Below are 17,149 nucleotides of genomic sequence, written 5' to 3' on the forward strand. Positions count from 1 at the left end.
GCTCAGGTACCCTCTCGACTATTGCCAGTAGTCTCTTGTGGAGTCATCCTTGTGGATTCCTTGGAACCTCCCTAGCACTCTGCTTCTGCCTATTCCCATGGTGTGTTCATTTATCATGGTATCTCTTTCCTTGCTCTCCCACTCTGCTCCCATTCCAACTCGAACCTCCCGCTACCCTAAGCTCTCATCCCCCATCCCTTGCCCTCCATTACCCCACCCCCACCCCCAGTTTGCTCATGTAGATCTCATCCATTTTATTCTGTTTAGTTTCTGTCTTGATGATCTGTCTACTGGTGAGAGTGGGATATTAAAGTCACCATCTGTCACTGGTGGTGGTGGGGGTCCAATATGTGGCTTTAGCTTGTAGTATTGTTTGTTTGTTTTTAAACTTGGGTACCCTTATATTTGGTACATAAATGTTTAGAATTGTGAAATACTCCTTGTGGATTTTTCCTTTGATGACTAGTTTTTAGTGTCCTTACCTATCTCTGATTAGTCATGCTTAGAAGTCTTTTTGTCAGTTATGAAAAAAGCTACACCTGCTTGCTTCTTGGATCCATTTACCCTAAACTGATACCTATCTTTGATGGTGAGGTTTGTTTTTTGGTTGTATAAGGTGGATCCTATTTGCCAATCCATCTTTTTGTATGTTTTTATTGAGAAATTGAGGTAACTGATATTGAGAATTGTTAAAAAGGAGTATTTATTGATGCCTGTTACTTTGTTGTTAAGTTTTTTAATCTTCCCTTTCTATTAACAGTTCTGTGATTATTTATTACTTGTGTCTTTTTGGGTACAGTTAACCTCTTCAGACTGAAATTTTCCTTCTGGAGCCTCTGTAGGGCTGATTTGGTAGACAGAAATTACTTAAATTTACTTTTTGTGGAATATTTTCGTTTCTCAAGTGATTATTATTGATAGTTTTGCTGAGTCCTGCATTCTGGCTAGCATCTGTGGTTTCTCAGAGTTTGTAGAATGTGAGTGCAGGCCTTTCTTGGCCTTCAGAGTCTCCCTTGAGAAGTTAGATGTTATTCTAATTTTCCACCTTTCTATGTGACTTGGTCTTTTTTCTCTTGCAGCTTGTAATATCTTTACTTTGTACTGAATATTTGATGTTTTCATTATTATATGTCATGGGAATTTCTTTTCTGGTCCTGTCCTATTTGGTGTTCTTTGTGCTTCATGTAACTTGATAGGCACCTTGATCTTCTTTAGATTGAGGGAATTTTCACGTATGATTTTGTTCAAAATATTTTCTTTTCCTTTGACCTGTGTTTCTTTTTCCTCTATCCACTCATATCCTATTTATAGGTTTTGTCCTTCCATATATTCCCAGATTTCTTGGATGCTTAGTGCCTAGATTTTTTTTAGATTTTTACATTTTTTGACTGTTTTTAGTTTGTGATCCGTTTTAAAAATATTTTAAATGATTGTAAACTTAATCTAGACATTCATGTTCACATCATCTTATTAGCTCACATTGTTCTCTGCAATGTATTTATTTTCTTAACTCTGAGTATTTGCTTAATAATTGTTTCCAAAACCTTTTTTTTTTCTTTTTTTTTTTTTTTTTCTTTTTTTGAGGTCTGGAAGAAGACTAAAGGATTAAAAGTAATGAGTGAAATACCAACCTGTTCACTGGACTTCAACCTTGCTGGCTCAGTAGTTGTTTCTGTCAACAAAACTCACAATGGAGTGTCCATATGTGCAGCACTCTACATGACTGCAGAGCTTAAACTCACTGAGACATCAAGGGAATGAAGAAAGGACAGACTTACAGATATGGCGACAGAAAAATAGTGAGATCAGCATGGGCAGGCTCTCAGATGAAGAAGTTGTAGCAACCTGGAAACTCTTGTTTCTTTATTATATACAGGTGAACGGGAGGTGGGCTTATTACATACAGCTTAAAAATTAGGCATAGTTATTGCATGCATAAAACAAGGAAGGATTATTACATACAGCTGAACAAGGAAGTTAGTTTCTCTAATCTCAGTAGACAGAGCTCCATAGGGCACAGTCCTCAAGCCATAAACATTTGGAGGAGAAAGTGATAGTGGACTTTTTATGCACAAACTATCACTATTCACACTCGGACCACAGGAAGGTTTGTCATCCCTCTGAACTTGACCCAAGGAAGGCTTTGCCACTCCTCCAAGCTGAAGCATTAGAATACTTGGCATGGCCATGCCCATATCAAGAACACAAATTCAACTGGGTCATCATTCACTCCTTGTGTATTTGAATGTTCTTTGTTATTGTTTTTGGGAAAACTTTGTACTTTCATTCTGAAAAAAAAAACTGATGATAGTTATAAATAATCATAACCCCAAATTACTAGTTTCCCTGAAGTAATCGATATAGTGAAAGTATACCATCAGATATGGACAAGATAGTTCATGCCTGTTATCCCAGCACTGGGAAGATTAAGACAAGAACATTATTATTTCAATGCCAGCCTGCCTTTGCTAGTGAGGGGACAGTTGTATCAGGACCAAACTAACTATTACAACTTAAGAGATGCTTTGTACATATCAGGTGAATGTTTTTAGAAAATACTGGTAAGGAAAGAAAAAATATTGCTTATTTTTATGAACATTATTTGTTATTAGTGCTTTGTGAAGCATGAGGGTTTTCAATGTGAAGAAAACTTCGGTTCCTCTATATTTTAGATATATTGCCAACTCAAGCCAGATTAACTAGACATGTGTCAAGAGGGCTGAAGAAAAAGTTGTCAGTGGGCAAGATTTACAGTCAGTCACATTTGAATTTTTCAGAGGGTCATAGGCATACCTACTAGGGAACTCTTCTACTCTTTGCCACAGGAAAATTTAGTAGTTCAAGGTCTCCTGGAAGAATTTGGAATAAACATTCTGATGGTCTTAATTGGTTTTAAATAGTGGTTTGCATATGCTCAGGCTAAAATTATTCTCTTGCATAAAACAGTTGTGAACATATATCATCCATGGATTAAGAGTCTTGTTTAAAACACTGAGGGCCTTTATAAAGCAGGCCTAAACTGTAAATAATTTTGAAATCTTCAAATGTTTAATTACTATTATAATGAAAGACCAGGGCTTTATTTTATTTTGTAATTTCTTGCTATGATAATGGCTTAAGTCACTGAAAATGTAAACTAAAATGTTTTTAAAGGTACTAACTGGCCACAAATGAGGAGAATCTTGAAAGGTGGATAGATACACTGATATAGCTGTGTGAAGCTAGAAAGCATGTTTTTTTTTTTTCTACAAATTCCTATATTTTTATAATTAGATGTGCCAGAATATTTTAAGAAAGCGTACTTTATCACAAGAGATATGCCAAACCTACAAATTTATATTTCAAGTATAATCCATATTTAGTGGATTTTTAGGCATAGAACACAGCATTTGCAATCAGACTATGGTTTTTAAGATAAACTGTTAGTATCATAAAAAATTAAATCTGAATATCTAACAAACAGCCATTTCTTAATATTTTTTAAAGTGTCTCAAGTAATTTAATGTACAAATACAAACAAACAAGGATCTACAGTAATGACTAAGAGCAACAGTGGTATTGTATTCAAAATGATTTGTGTGTAGCTTAAGACTTTGTTGTTTCTAAAACATGTTAAAGGAATGACCCTGTAACATTGAAATCCTCTCCAAAATTGCACTGTTGGATGATAAGAATAAAGTTTTGCAGTTAAAGGACATATTCTCTGCATAAATTCATTTGGCAATTAGAGTCATTTTCTTTTTTAAAGCAATTTTTCTGCCAAGCTTTCTTAAGATGGTGTAAAATACTGATCTGAGTGTTTAAGTGATAAGAATAGAATAGTTTTTTTCACAAGCCAGAAGTTTTGAATTTAGCATTTTTTTTCTTCTCTTCCTCTTACGACAATTCAGATATAATCCAGATTGTGTTTTATAGGAATTATCAACAAGGAACAAATTTCTAAAATATGAAAAATCATAGAGGACACTGGAACCTATATGCTTTAAGACATTTATTAATTTTAAATTGTATTTACTAAAATTTTCATACAACTGAGTAAAGCTGGAAGAGGGAGAAGCAGTCCCAGTTTTCTGTCCAGTGCCAAACAGCCGTGAAAAGTTACATACCAGTAATATTATGTGAGATCAACAGGTTATATTTATGAGTGTGTGTGTGTGTGTGTGTGTGTGTGTGTGTGTGTATTTATACATGCATATGTGCACGCAATAACAGTAAAAAAAGAGGCAAAAATTTGAAGGCAAGCTGGGAGAGGTATATAGGAGAGTTTGGAGGGAGGAAAGGGAAGGAAGAAATGTTAAAATTAAATTACAATCACAAAAAAAAATATGCATAGAAATTGCTCTCCCTATGACGTGCATCAAAATCCCTGTTAAGGGCCCAGGGTGTGGCTCATCAGGTAGAAGCTCTTGCACCAAGCCTAACCCCTTGAGTTCCATCCCTAGAGTCCAAGGTGTGGTAGCAAAGCTCTTGCAAGCTGTCTTCTGACCTCATAGGACATGGATGCCTCACCCTCCACATCCTACTCCTACCAACATAAATTTTAAATAAATGTGTACTAGGGTAGAGAGAGAAACCTGAAATCTGTTTGACAGAACTGACTTTTCTAAAGAAAAGTATAATTTTTGGGCTTGTTTATTTGCTTAAAATATGTTCCATAATGTGACCCTTACCTTAGAATATTCTCCTTACCTTAGATTATTAAATAAATTTGTTTTCTCTAATAAGAAGAGTCATAATTTGAAGATTTTTCTATTTAAAGAAATGAAATTCATCTGTATATTTGTTTGTGTTTTTCTTTTAGGAGAGCATTGGAGATGTCGACTTCTGCCTCTGTAAGATAGATATTGAAGACCATGTGGTTTAGACAGTATCTAAAGAAATTAGACACTCCAGGTAAGTATAAATCATACCTCATAAATAGTATGGTTACTCAGTTAAAATTTACCTGCCAAATTGTCTTTTTTTCTCCAGCATATTTTTTCATCCATATTTCTGTGTGTATAACTTCTTGCATGTTTATGTGACCTCACATCCCAGCTGTATTTAAAATTTTTCAAATGGGATATGAGGTGTACAAGCCAGAAGAGGCATATTAAATTTTACTTGCCATATTGGGATATTGGGAATATATGACTTAAAAATGGGCACTGCTCTTCATCAAGAAGTCTTATGAAGTGAAATGAGAGCTGTAAATTTAGACCTTAATGATTTTTAAACAAAACCAAAAATACAGACTTACAGAAATTATTTTTCAATTGCACCATAAAGTTTAGTCTTTGAAGAAAATCTATCTTTCTATTTGAACAAGGTAAAACAGTTTGTGAAGCTTTTGAGGCACAAGATTTTGTTGCTACCTCCCTCTTCCCATATTACTCTCTTTTCCAGATTCCTTGAGCGTACTAGTACTTAAAACCAGTGTAGTTAGCAAGTTAGTGATTTAACTAGGGTGTGTGTGTGTGTGTGTGTGTGTGTGTGTGTGTGTGTGTGTGTTGTCAGTAATGATGTTTTTTTGAAAAACTGAGTAATATTGTTTATTTCTAATTAATTTCCATGACATATATAGTGTCATTGACTTTTTAGCATGACTACATGATTTTTTTCTGAATTATAGTGTGTCTTATTTTTCTATTGCTGTGATAAAACACCAGGATCAAGACAACTTTTAAAAAGAGGCATTTAATTGGGCTTTTATGGTTTCATAGGGTTAAGACTGTGATGACAGAGCAAAGGCATTGCAGTAAGAACAGCTGAGAACTCACCTCTGAAAACTGCCAGCAGGAGGCAGAGCACTGGGAATGGCAGGAGCCCACCTCCAGGGACACCTCCTACACCAGGGCCACATGCTAGGCCTTTGCCTTCCACAAGCTGGAAGCTCTGCTGGGTGGAGTCTTGTGCTGAGGGCACCCTTCTCTCAGTTACATTTCAGATCAGGCCTCTCCTTAATGTCCTCATATCTTTCAGCACACGGTTCCACCATTCAATTTTCTGGTGTCTTTTCCCCCCTCAGACTGTACTGTTGTATTTCTTTTTGCCCCACTTGTTGTTTTTTATTGTAGACCAGCATTTGAGTGATTACTAATGGCCACACAATAGAGACAGGGTTTTGAAATCTCCTCTGCCAAAGAAGTGAGTTCATTATTTTTCACCTCCTCCTACAAGACTACAACTCATCCTTCCTAACAGTTTCAGCAAATGGGTACCAAGTATTCAAATATATGAGACTATGAGGGCCACCATATAAGGATTAGTAATTATAAACTTTACTTCCTTCATATTTGGTCTGTGTCCTGCTGTGTACATTGCTGTTCACTCTGCCAGTTTTTTTTCCTTCCTATGTGGAAGTATTTGAGCTTCATTCAACCACATTTCCTTATTCCTGCAGTTGGATCTGGAGCTATTTTCCTTGAACGCTTTGAGAGGTTTTGCCTGTTATATGAGACCTTTGGTTTGTCTGTAATCATTTTTGTATCAGAAGTTAGAAGTCTAGTTTCTTCTTCCTCCTTGTGAAGATAAAATTCTCCCAGCACCAACGGAGGAGCTTTTTCTTGAATGAAGGCTTTTGACACCTTTGTCAAAATTTAGGTTGCTCTAACTTTGTAAGTTTATCTCTGAGTCCTTTATTCTAGTCCACTGGTCTATGTGTATGTTTCGTGTCAGTACTGTGCTCTTTTTCTTAACTGATAGTGTCATTTGAAATCAAGTTTTGCACTTTTTGTCTAGGATTGCTTTAGCTGCTTGCGCTCTTTCGTGCTTCCATATGAACTTTAGGATTGTTTCTTCTATTCCTTTTAAAATAGGTTGCAAATTTGATGGTGGTTCCATTAAGGACACTGAGATACCTACTGATTATCCTGGGGTCAAGAGAAGTTGGCACCCAACCTCTATCACTCTGAAGGAGTTCAGATGAAAGGTTGAAAGACCTCAGGACACCTGAGCTCAGTTGATTTAGCGTATCATCAAAATATACATCAAGACTATGGCTCACTACAGGTTCCCATCTAACTTGTTAAATTAGCAGTTATAACTCACCAGTTCAATTCTCTGATTGAAAAGAGCAGAAAAATTCTTACTTAAGCTTAGTTAGGGCTCATCTGTGTTCCAAGCATTCGCTTCACTCTGAAGACACTTGTAGAGAAGTCAGAGCCTTGCAGATGTGGGAAGACTCAAAAGGAGAATTCCATTAGTTCATCTCCTGTTTCACTTTCCCACTGCTTTGAAAGGCTGCCTCCTACTCTAATGCTTCTGCATTTTAAAAATTATGTAAAGATTTCCTACGTTGCTTGTGTGTGTTGTATTTTGCCACCTGTCTTTACCACTGCACCTACCGCAGTTCTTGTGGACTTAACATGAACCTCTGCCTGCTTTGCTTCTTGGTGTCTCTGTTCCTCAGCTCTACAACTTTCTGTAAAATGGAATACCGGATTGTGTTTCTGGGGTTATTCAAAGAGTAAATGAAATAACTCATATAAAGCATTTGGCTTAACTAATAATGATAATTTATGGCATATTTCAAATGCTCTGAGTAAGTAGGTTTTCTCCTATAAACAAACATACTGTTTTATGTGTTTTTGTAGTAAGTTCTTTGTAGCAGGAATCTTAAAAGTTCTTATTAATAAAATCAAACCTGAGGCCAATTATTAGGGTGAATGCTTGTAAAATCAGAGAAGCAGAACAAGCCACAGCTTCCTCACGTTGCCAGTTCCTCAGCTGATCCTGTTTCCTCAGACTGGAAGCCTCTAAGTACTCATCCAAATGAATCTCAGCTGAACTGTTGCTCGAAAGCCTGAAAGCTTAACCAGCCAAAAACTTCTAGTTTCTGGTCTTCACGTCTTATATAGCTTTCCTTTCTACTATCATTCCCTGGAATTAAAGGCTTGCTTTCTGGGATTAAAGGTGTGAGTCACCATGCTTGGCTGTATCCTAGAACACATGGATTTCTGCCTCTGGAATACTAGGATTAAAGGCGTGTGCTACCACTGCCTATCCTCTATGTTTAATATTGTGGCTGTCCTGTTCTCTGACCCCAGGTAACTTTATTAGGATGCACAATATTTCGGGGAACACAATACCACCACAGTTCTTCATTCATGTTTCATATGAGAACTTGGTTTTAGTTTTCTCAGGCACTTTCTTTTCTAGCTTTTTATTACATACCATAAAATTTTATAAATTTTTGTGTGATAATTTTTTCCGTTTAATAGCAAAAATCACCTTGCAATTACTTGGATTAAAATATCCTTCTATGATAATTATTTTAAGACAGTGCCAAGGTATGACCTGTATTAAGCTCAGGAGTTCCAAAGCATGATGCCTTTTCAGGAAAACTAGTGTGAGATAAGGACTGCCAGCATTTTCCAAACAGAGTTAACTCTTGTTTGCTCTTAAGCCTTTTGGCCACACTCATGTGTAAAATCAATATATGGATATATTTATTTGACTTAGGTGTGTATGTGTATGCATTGTTTTCAGGCATTTATGTGTGTATATATACATACATATAGATAGACATAAACTTGTATTTTTAAAAATTGGATCAAGCCATCATCTGACAGGTTGCAAATTATTGTTCAGTAACTGATGTTCCCATCTTGAAACAGAACCTCTGCTTAAAGAAATCTCAGCTTTAGTTTTTTGTTATTCTAAATTGCTCGAAGGAGTGTGTGTATGTGTGTGAACATATGCCCACTTGTCCATATATGTATGTGTATGGCATCTGTGTGTGAATGTAGAGAATAGCAGACAGCCTGCAGGAGTGGATTCCTTCCATCCACTGTAACTGTCCTTGGGAGCAAAGTCAGTCAGGCTTTGCAGCAAGTCTTGACCAGCGGAGCCTTCTTCCCAGCCTCGGCTTTTGTTTCTAGATATGTTCATCCAGAATGTATAAGATTATCTCTTTCAGTTATAGTCAGTTGATTATAGAAGTTAGTGCCATCTCTAAAAACATTCACAGAAGAAAGGAGCTGCCCTACCCTTTCTCAAACTGTTCTTAGATGACCATTATCTGAATCATGATTTATAGGAAGGAGAATAGACATTTGATGAAATCTATTTAAAGTGATCCCCCAATTAAGAAATAACACAACAAGAAAAATTAAGAATAAAAGAAAAACTAAACCCATGCCACATCTATACCTATATTACATTTAAATTGGTAACTGAGAAACCTGTGTCTGTGCCAAGTTGAGCCAGGAATATGACCCTTACAAATGCATATGGTTGATCGAGTATTAACACAATTCACTGTGATTTTACACCTCTCAAAATAATACAATAGATGAACTAATGTGTTAAATGGGAAAAGGACTCTTGTCAATACAGATTCCATGAAATTGTTCATTGTATATATATTTCCTGTGAGTGCCTTTTCTCCATAAACTACAATGTGTGGTATAAGAGGAAACTGATTTAATTGTGAAACAAACTAAAATCATGCCATCTAAATGGATGTTAATCTTCCAAAATGATCACCTTATGAGGCTCTAAGATTCTCTTTTGATACTAAAATTCATCAATATGAATTTGAATAGTCTGAGTTTGAATATTCTTTCTAAAAAAAAAAAAGAATCTGAGCATGAATTATATTTTGTCTATATTGCTATTTGCCTCATCTCTTTATATATTTTCTCTGATGTTTTCTGTTTGATCAATTCTGTTCTGACCATTCTACGTCATTTTTTTTATTTTGTTTTTGAGCTAGGATCTTTCTTTTTCCCCAGGATGCTCAAACTCCTGTGCTTCTCCTTCTTCAGCTTCAGCCTCACAGTAGCTGAAAACTAAAGGTTTGCGCTGCCACAGCCACCTCTTGATGTTCCATTTTAAATGGTTCCTCTTAACTTCGCACCCCCTCATAACACTTAATTTTCTAATAGTTATATAATCTCCATGTCTATTTTCTACCCTCACTAGAAGTCAAACAATACTGAAGCAGTTTTTGTGCAGCATGATACATATACTTTCTCAAAGGGTTTATAAATGTGAAAATCATATTTTTATCAAGTAAATAACTTTAAAGCAAATACAAATCAAAGTAAAGTTGTTTTCAAACAAAACTATGATATCATTTCACTAGGGAAAATTATCTATACATGTACCAGTATATCCTAAAATTTCTACAAAATACTCAGAGTAGCATCAGGGTACAGTTTAAAAACAGTAACATACGAAGGTTTTCTGGTATAATTAATTTACCTTTATGTGCTTTTCTTTTTACCTATGGAAGTACTTTAAAAATCTTTTTAAGTTCAACATTAAGAGTATTACTCAGTTACTTATTCATTTATTTTAAAGTATATTTGTATGCCATCAATTTAACCAGGGATTGTTTTATGAATTTTAGTAAATACTAAGTCCCTAATGGACCTTAATATCTTATTAGGGAAGTCAAAGCAATAAAAAGCAAATACTTACATGATTTTAAAAAGCGGAGTGTTGGGAGATCTATCAGTCAGTAAAGTGATTGCTGTGCAAGCGTGAGAGTATCTGAATTCAGCTTGTGGCACCCACAGAAAAAGCGGGGATAGTGGCATGTGCTAGTGACCTCAGCACTGGGGGGACAAGGACAGGAGGATCCCAAATGCTTACTGGACAGTGAACTCACGCTAATCCAGGAGCTCCTGGTTCCAGGGAGACCTTGGAACTAGGAGGCATCATGCATGCCTCAAAGGAATGGAATACCCAGCAGTACTAGCCAACCAGCTATGACACCTATGACTCACAGTGACCAGCTAACTTGATAACTCTTCGGGTGCAGTGATAGCATGCTCACCTTGTCAGTAATCAGCTCTCTAACTGGACTGCCCACTCAACAACAGGAACCTAGCCTGGTATGGTAAAGTCACTGATCTTAGAGGACAGTCTCTAACTACCACTTTCCTAAACTAGCCTAATCCCTAACTACATGCTAAATACTTGTCTTCATATGCACATATAAGTGTAGCCCTCACCACCTCAAAGAAATTTCTATTTGCAACAGAGACTTTTACAGACCATAACCAATCAAATTGCAGGCTTGTGGAGCCTAGTCCCAGTGGATATATCTACAAAACACTCCTGCTTCTAAAACTTGATGAACATTTTAGAATTGCGGAAGAGGGAGCAGAAATATTTTAAGAGCCCAAGGATCAGGAAGTTTGCTGTGAGATTGTTTCCTAACAATGTCAGAAGGTACTGTAAAGTCCCACTAACAAGACTCACTAAACATGTGCTGGATAAGAACAACAATAGACTTGCCAAAGTGGAGAGGAAACCCCGAAGGCTTCAACCATACACAAAGAGCTGCAGGCAACTAAGGAATGCTGAGAGTGGGAGAAATAATTCTTCCCCAGGGAAGAGCATACCAACTGGTTATTAATACCAGATTGTCAGCCCTGAAAACATACATGTGAGTAACATTACACAATCTGAGCAGGTTGTACTTAGGAATATAAATGTATATAACAACAACTAGTGAAAAAGGAGGCCATGAATTTGAAAGAGAGCAAGGAGGGGTATATGGGAAGGTTGGAAGGAGGAAAGGGTATGTCTTAGAGTATGTTTCTGTTGCCGTGATGAAACACTATGACCAAAGCAACTTTGGAGCATCACATTTATTTGGCTTACTCTTCTACATCACAGCTCATCACTGGAAGAAGTCAGGAGAGAAATTTGAAATAAGCCAGGAACCAAGGAAACAGGAGCTGATGCAGAGGCTATGGAGGAATGCTGCTTACTAGGTTGCTCTTTATGGCTTGCTTAGCCTGCTTTCTTACAGAATCCAGGACCATGAGCTTGGGGGTGGCCTCACCCACAATGATCTGGGCCCTCCCCCATCAATCACTAATTAAGAGAATACATTACAGGCTCTCTACAGCTCTATCTTTTCAGTGTTTTTCCTCAATTGAGGCTCACTCCTCTGTGATGACTTTAGCTTGTGTCAGGTTGACATAAAACTAGCCAGAGTATATTATAATGTCACAAAATAAAAGAATTAACAAAAGAAGGTGTGACTTCTGATAAACAACATCCATATTTAACCCCTGACTTCACATGCATTTTTATAATACTTTTTAGAGAGGTATCTATACACTTATTAGTGTTTATATGAAACAAACATATATGTGGACACAATATAACATGAAAAGAGAAGAAGAAAGGATAAATATAAGGATTGAGGAAGGAAGGAATGCAGAAATGAACACATTATAAAATGATAGAAAGCTAATTGCTGTTCTAATTCTGTGATAGATGTTTTGGTTTGGGTGGGTAAGTGCATAAAGAACATATACTGAAAGTGGAAAATACACTATAAAGCTCCATAGCTCCCATTACAAATGTCTGTTCTTACTCCAAGTTAATTGAGTTGTTGTATAGAAGTTCATGTTGCATAGATTTGGAGTCTGGTTACTGTTTGTGTGTGATCTTTTTATTCATTTGCAAGAATTTTATGTTCTTTTGTTTTTTGAGACTATAATTTCTTCATTTTCCCTTCCCTTTCTTCCTTTCAACCTTCCCATATGCCCTTCCTTGCTCTATTTCAAATTCATAGCTTTCTTTTTTCATTAATTATTGTTATGTGTGTGTTTGTGTGTGTGTTGCTAAATATATAAATACAATCTGTTTGATCTATATAATATTACTTATAACTGTTTTTTTTTCCATGCTCTCCTCTGGAAAAACTATTTCTTATAGTTTTTCTTCCTCCTGTTCTGCAATGTTCCCTAAGACTTAGCTGTCAGAGTTGTATTCTAGATATTTGCACTGGGACAGGTTCCACAGCTCTGGATTTTGATTGGTTGTGCTTTTCTGTAATGGTCTCTGTCTGTTACAAAGAAAAGTTTCCCTGATGTGGGGTGAGAACAACACATGTTAGTATAATGGCAAGTATTTAGAATGTAGTAAGGGATTATTCTGGTTTAGGAAAGTGGTGGTTGTAAATTCTCCTCCAAGATTCATGACTGTACTAGCTCTGGGTAGTTGGCTCAGTTTCCAGTATCAGGCATGGTTTTTCTCTTGTTGAATGGAATTTAAGTCCAATTAGAGACCTTTTGGAAACCATCGAAGTATGCCTACTGTTCCTGCACTCTCCGGGTTGCTGGGCCATGCGCTGTTGTAGTTTATAAGTGCCATAGCCGTGTGGGACTGTTCATTGCTTCCTTCCTTTGGAAGTTTCTGTTGTGCCTTCTGGTACCATGAAAGTTAGTCCTCAGGGAGTCTTTCAGATCAGTCCAGCTCAGGGGCATCTGTGCCCTGCATCTGAATTGTGTTCTGTCTTCATCAATAGAGACTTATCTTTCACCTCTGGGAGGCAACAAAGGACAAGAGCTTGTATTGTTTGAGAGTCTCTTGGGCAGCCCTGACCAATAGCTCAAAAGAGGGCTTAGCACATATACCTGATATCAAGGTTTTCTGCTACATGGTCTTTGACTCTTACAAGGGAGAGAGTATTGTCAGCCTAGATGGGAAAATTTTATTTAAAATGTATGCATTTCTTTACATGTTACATATATTTATACTTATTTTATGATAAAGTATGTAAAATTTTTGAAAAGAAAATGTGGGAAATGAAAATTGAGAAATGTGAAGAAAACTACTCAAATAGTGTATTATGTGATATGAATAACTTTTAATTATTTTAATGCAGAGTATGTACCTGATGGGGGTACATCTGAATGCAGTGCCAGGCATGATGTAAGAGGCAGTAGTTTAAGATGTTAAATGAGTAGTTCCACATGTCCCTATATATCTTTGTTTGACTCATTACCTGAATTCTCTATAGAAGCTGCTTACAAGGAGTATATGCAAACCCAGAAAAAAATGGACACTTGTGGGTGATAAATCACTACCTATGTTTAGTGAGGAATTAAAAGTCCTGTTCCTTTCTTTTTCTTTTTTTTTTTTTCCTAATATGCATTGGTGTTCTGCCATGGGTGTCGGGTCCCCTGGAACTGGAGTTACAGATAGCTGTGAGCTGCCATGTAGATGCTAGGAATTGAACGCAAGTCCTCTAGAAGAGCAGTCAGTGCTCTTAATTACTGAACCATCTCTCCAGCCCCCAAAAGTCCTGTTCTCTACAGTTTTCAGTCACTGAGTTGTTGAACATTAGGACTGAAGATAAGGTTATATTCCATTCATAGTGAAGCATCTGAACAAATAACATTTAAGATTATAATTTTTCATTGTATCTATATATAACATATTGTGGTTCCATGGATAGAGTTAATACATGTCTATAATAACCATTCTGAAGGCACAAAAGATCTGAAATATAAAATTCTTTTTCTGTTAACTCATTTATAGCTAAACACTAAGATGGAAATATACTAAGAGCACTTTGATATCAAAATGAATTTTAGGCAGACTTATTATGTTCCTGTCAGAGACTAAATGTTGACTATAGAAATGTTAATTATGGATTGCTGCTTGACATTGGCTTGTATTTGCTACTATATAACAAATCTATCAAAATTCCTTTCTCAGATTTGAGAAACTCTGACTCACTAAGTAATCTGTCCCCAAGAGTTTAGAAGACAGGTGAATAAGATGTATAGAATGAGCTGTACAAGAATGCATTTGTGGTTGTTTTTCTGTGGGAAGAGGAAGTGAAACATTTTTCTTCTGTGCTCACCACCACGAGCTTGAATTGCATTATTAAATAAAATTTGACTTTAAAGAAAAATTCATTACCAGTCATCTCTGCAGGGGAGCAAAGATCAGCTTGCCTTTTCCTCTGAGTTTTGGGTGGGTTGTATCCCCAAACAATAGGCCTGAAGTGGATAGTGTGCTACCCTACAGAATGTTGAAAATGCTCTCAGACTTAAAATATGCAGAGTATCTGTAAAATGGGAAAGGCAAGGGATGGCCATGCCAGAAAGAAAGAAGATGTGAGGGTATATGTGGTGTATACTTGGATTGGTCTGGTTGTACAAATCTATATTTTCACTTTCTTTAAATACATTTTCTCATCATATCATCTATGTATCATATTTGAAAATATTCTTCAGTTCTTAGTGAACTTTTACCACCAAAGCAATGGCATTGTCCTTGCCTCCCAGTTCTAAACAGTGCCCCATGCAGTCACTGCGTGAAGCTAGGAAGAGTTTCTCCATGGCTGCCTTCCAGCACTGATACACCTGAACCTTGTGAACTTCCTGGAGTCATCCACCCAGCAGTTCAGGGGAGCAGGAACATCTTTGTTTAACCTTTAAATACTTTGCTGAGTCATTGTTTCTGCCATTTTTTTCTCAGAATTTTCCTTTGCCCATTATTTACATCTTTTCTTAATTTACTGTAACCACTTCTATAAATTGCAACTAATCCTAAAGTCATGGGAGATAAATGAAATAAGACTTCAAATTCCAGTCTAAGTGTCTTCAGCTTATCAATGATACCATCATAAATAGAATGAAATTAATCAAATAAGGGGATGGGTTCTTCTTAATATCATGGGGAAAACAAGAATTAAAGCTCTCTGACACAGATATGTTGTAGTGGCTAAAGAATAGTTAAAGAATAGTTAAAACTGGACCAGTGGGGTAGCTCAGCTGGTAAAGACTTCCTGTAAAGGAGTTGGTGGAAGGAGAGCACCAACTCCTGCAAGTTGCCTGTCTTCTGACCTCCACGTGTGCACTGTGGCACACCTGCAGCCACCCCACACAAAGAAATGCAAAATGAAAATAAAAACAGTAATTGAAACAAGATATGGCACATAGATGAGTTTTAAAAGAAAGTTTAAACAGAAAGTTGATGGGATATTAATGGAGAAACAATCTATAGAACTATTTATCTTAGTTAAAAAGCAGTCATGTTCTAGTATTTTTTTTTTCAGAAATAAATAAGTGGTTCGTTACTGGTACAGCTTGGATCAATGTCTAAATTGCTTGTATGTAGCTATTGAAAGCTAGATATAAGTTAGAGATCACACAACAAGCATTTAACTTTATTGTTGTAATATTTTGAATATGACTTAATTTCCTCTCCAGGACCAGGAGTAGATTTGTGAATTAACATGTCAGCATTAAGGGCCAGCATTTGATGTTAGGAAGCAATCTCAAAGATGTCTATTATTGTGAATGACTAAAAATGTATTATATCTTATTTACTAATTTCTCAAGATAAAAATATTTTACCCCAAACTATAGGTTAACTTTGTCTTTTGACAGTTTTATAGACTACAAATTTAAATATATACCATTGTCATAGTTATAGATATTTAAATATCAAATAATCTAACCAGTGTAGTGTAATGGGACTCTAGCATATCTGTTAAAACGTAGATTCTTAAATCAGACCTGATCTGTTTCATATCCCAGCTCCACCAATAATATCTTTGTGGAAGTTTATACAAGATACTCGTACCATTCATTTTCATTATCTGTACAAGTAGAGGGAGCATCGGTAGAACAAACCACTAAAAATTCACTGGCTTGCCTCAGTAAGCATTTTTCCCCCTCAGGTATTTGGGTGAAAGCAACAGTACCTTGGATCCAGGTTGGGCTCAGCTGCACTTGGATCCAGTGGAGGCTGGTAGAGTTGCTTTCCCTTAGTGTGAAGCATGGAAGTCATGTCACCTGATTTCTACAGCTCCTTATTACTCATATTATTAGCACATAATTTATATTTACAACTCAGATTATATGATTCTAAGCTAACCTCATTAAAAAAAGCTTACATATAATTTGAATGTGAATATTAATATATATAGAATAACTGTTCAAAGTTGGTAAATTTACCCTTGTTTGCTTTTTAACAGAACCAAGAAAATAAATACAAGAAATCAAGAGCACAGAATATCTTTTTCCTTCAATCCACAGAACCCTGAACTCTTCTAATTCCATCAAGCACAGAGAAAGGCCCACCTTGGCAGATGGCCACAGAGGATGTCAACAATTTTTTGGAGGCAAGCAATGAAATATTTGTGAAATGAGTTTTCTGTTTCCTAACTTTATAAAATCAAGTAGAATTATGGGATTTTAGTTAAAAGGAGTTGTTGTTAACATGTCTATTTCTTGTCTTCTCACTTTCTTCTTTTCTTTGGCACTATTGCACATCAGGAATTATGTTAAGGTGCTTATCCCCCACCTACAGTATTATACAGGCTGAGGAGATAGTAAATCCGTGGATACAAAAATGACAATTTGAGGAACAGAAATTAACTACCTACATTTGACAGTCA

The 17,149-nt window shown here is 36.3% G+C and overlaps 1 protein-coding gene across 1 annotated transcript in view; it reads left to right on the plus strand.

The window, feature by feature from the left end:
• Mbd5 (methyl-CpG binding domain protein 5) overlaps positions 1–17,149 on the plus strand; it is a 367,675-nt gene that overhangs the window by 148,301 nt on the left and 202,225 nt on the right. Inside the window, exons 2-3 of the mRNA XM_028879644.2 lie at positions 4,802–4,893; positions 16,727–16,873. The gene's annotated coding sequence lies outside the window, so the exon portion shown is untranslated. The remainder of the gene's footprint in view (positions 1–4,801; positions 4,894–16,726; positions 16,874–17,149) is intronic.

Source organism: Peromyscus leucopus, chromosome 4, assembly GCF_004664715.2.
Source record: "Peromyscus leucopus breed LL Stock chromosome 4, UCI_PerLeu_2.1, whole genome shotgun sequence".
NCBI lineage: Eukaryota > Metazoa > Chordata > Mammalia > Rodentia > Cricetidae > Peromyscus > Peromyscus leucopus.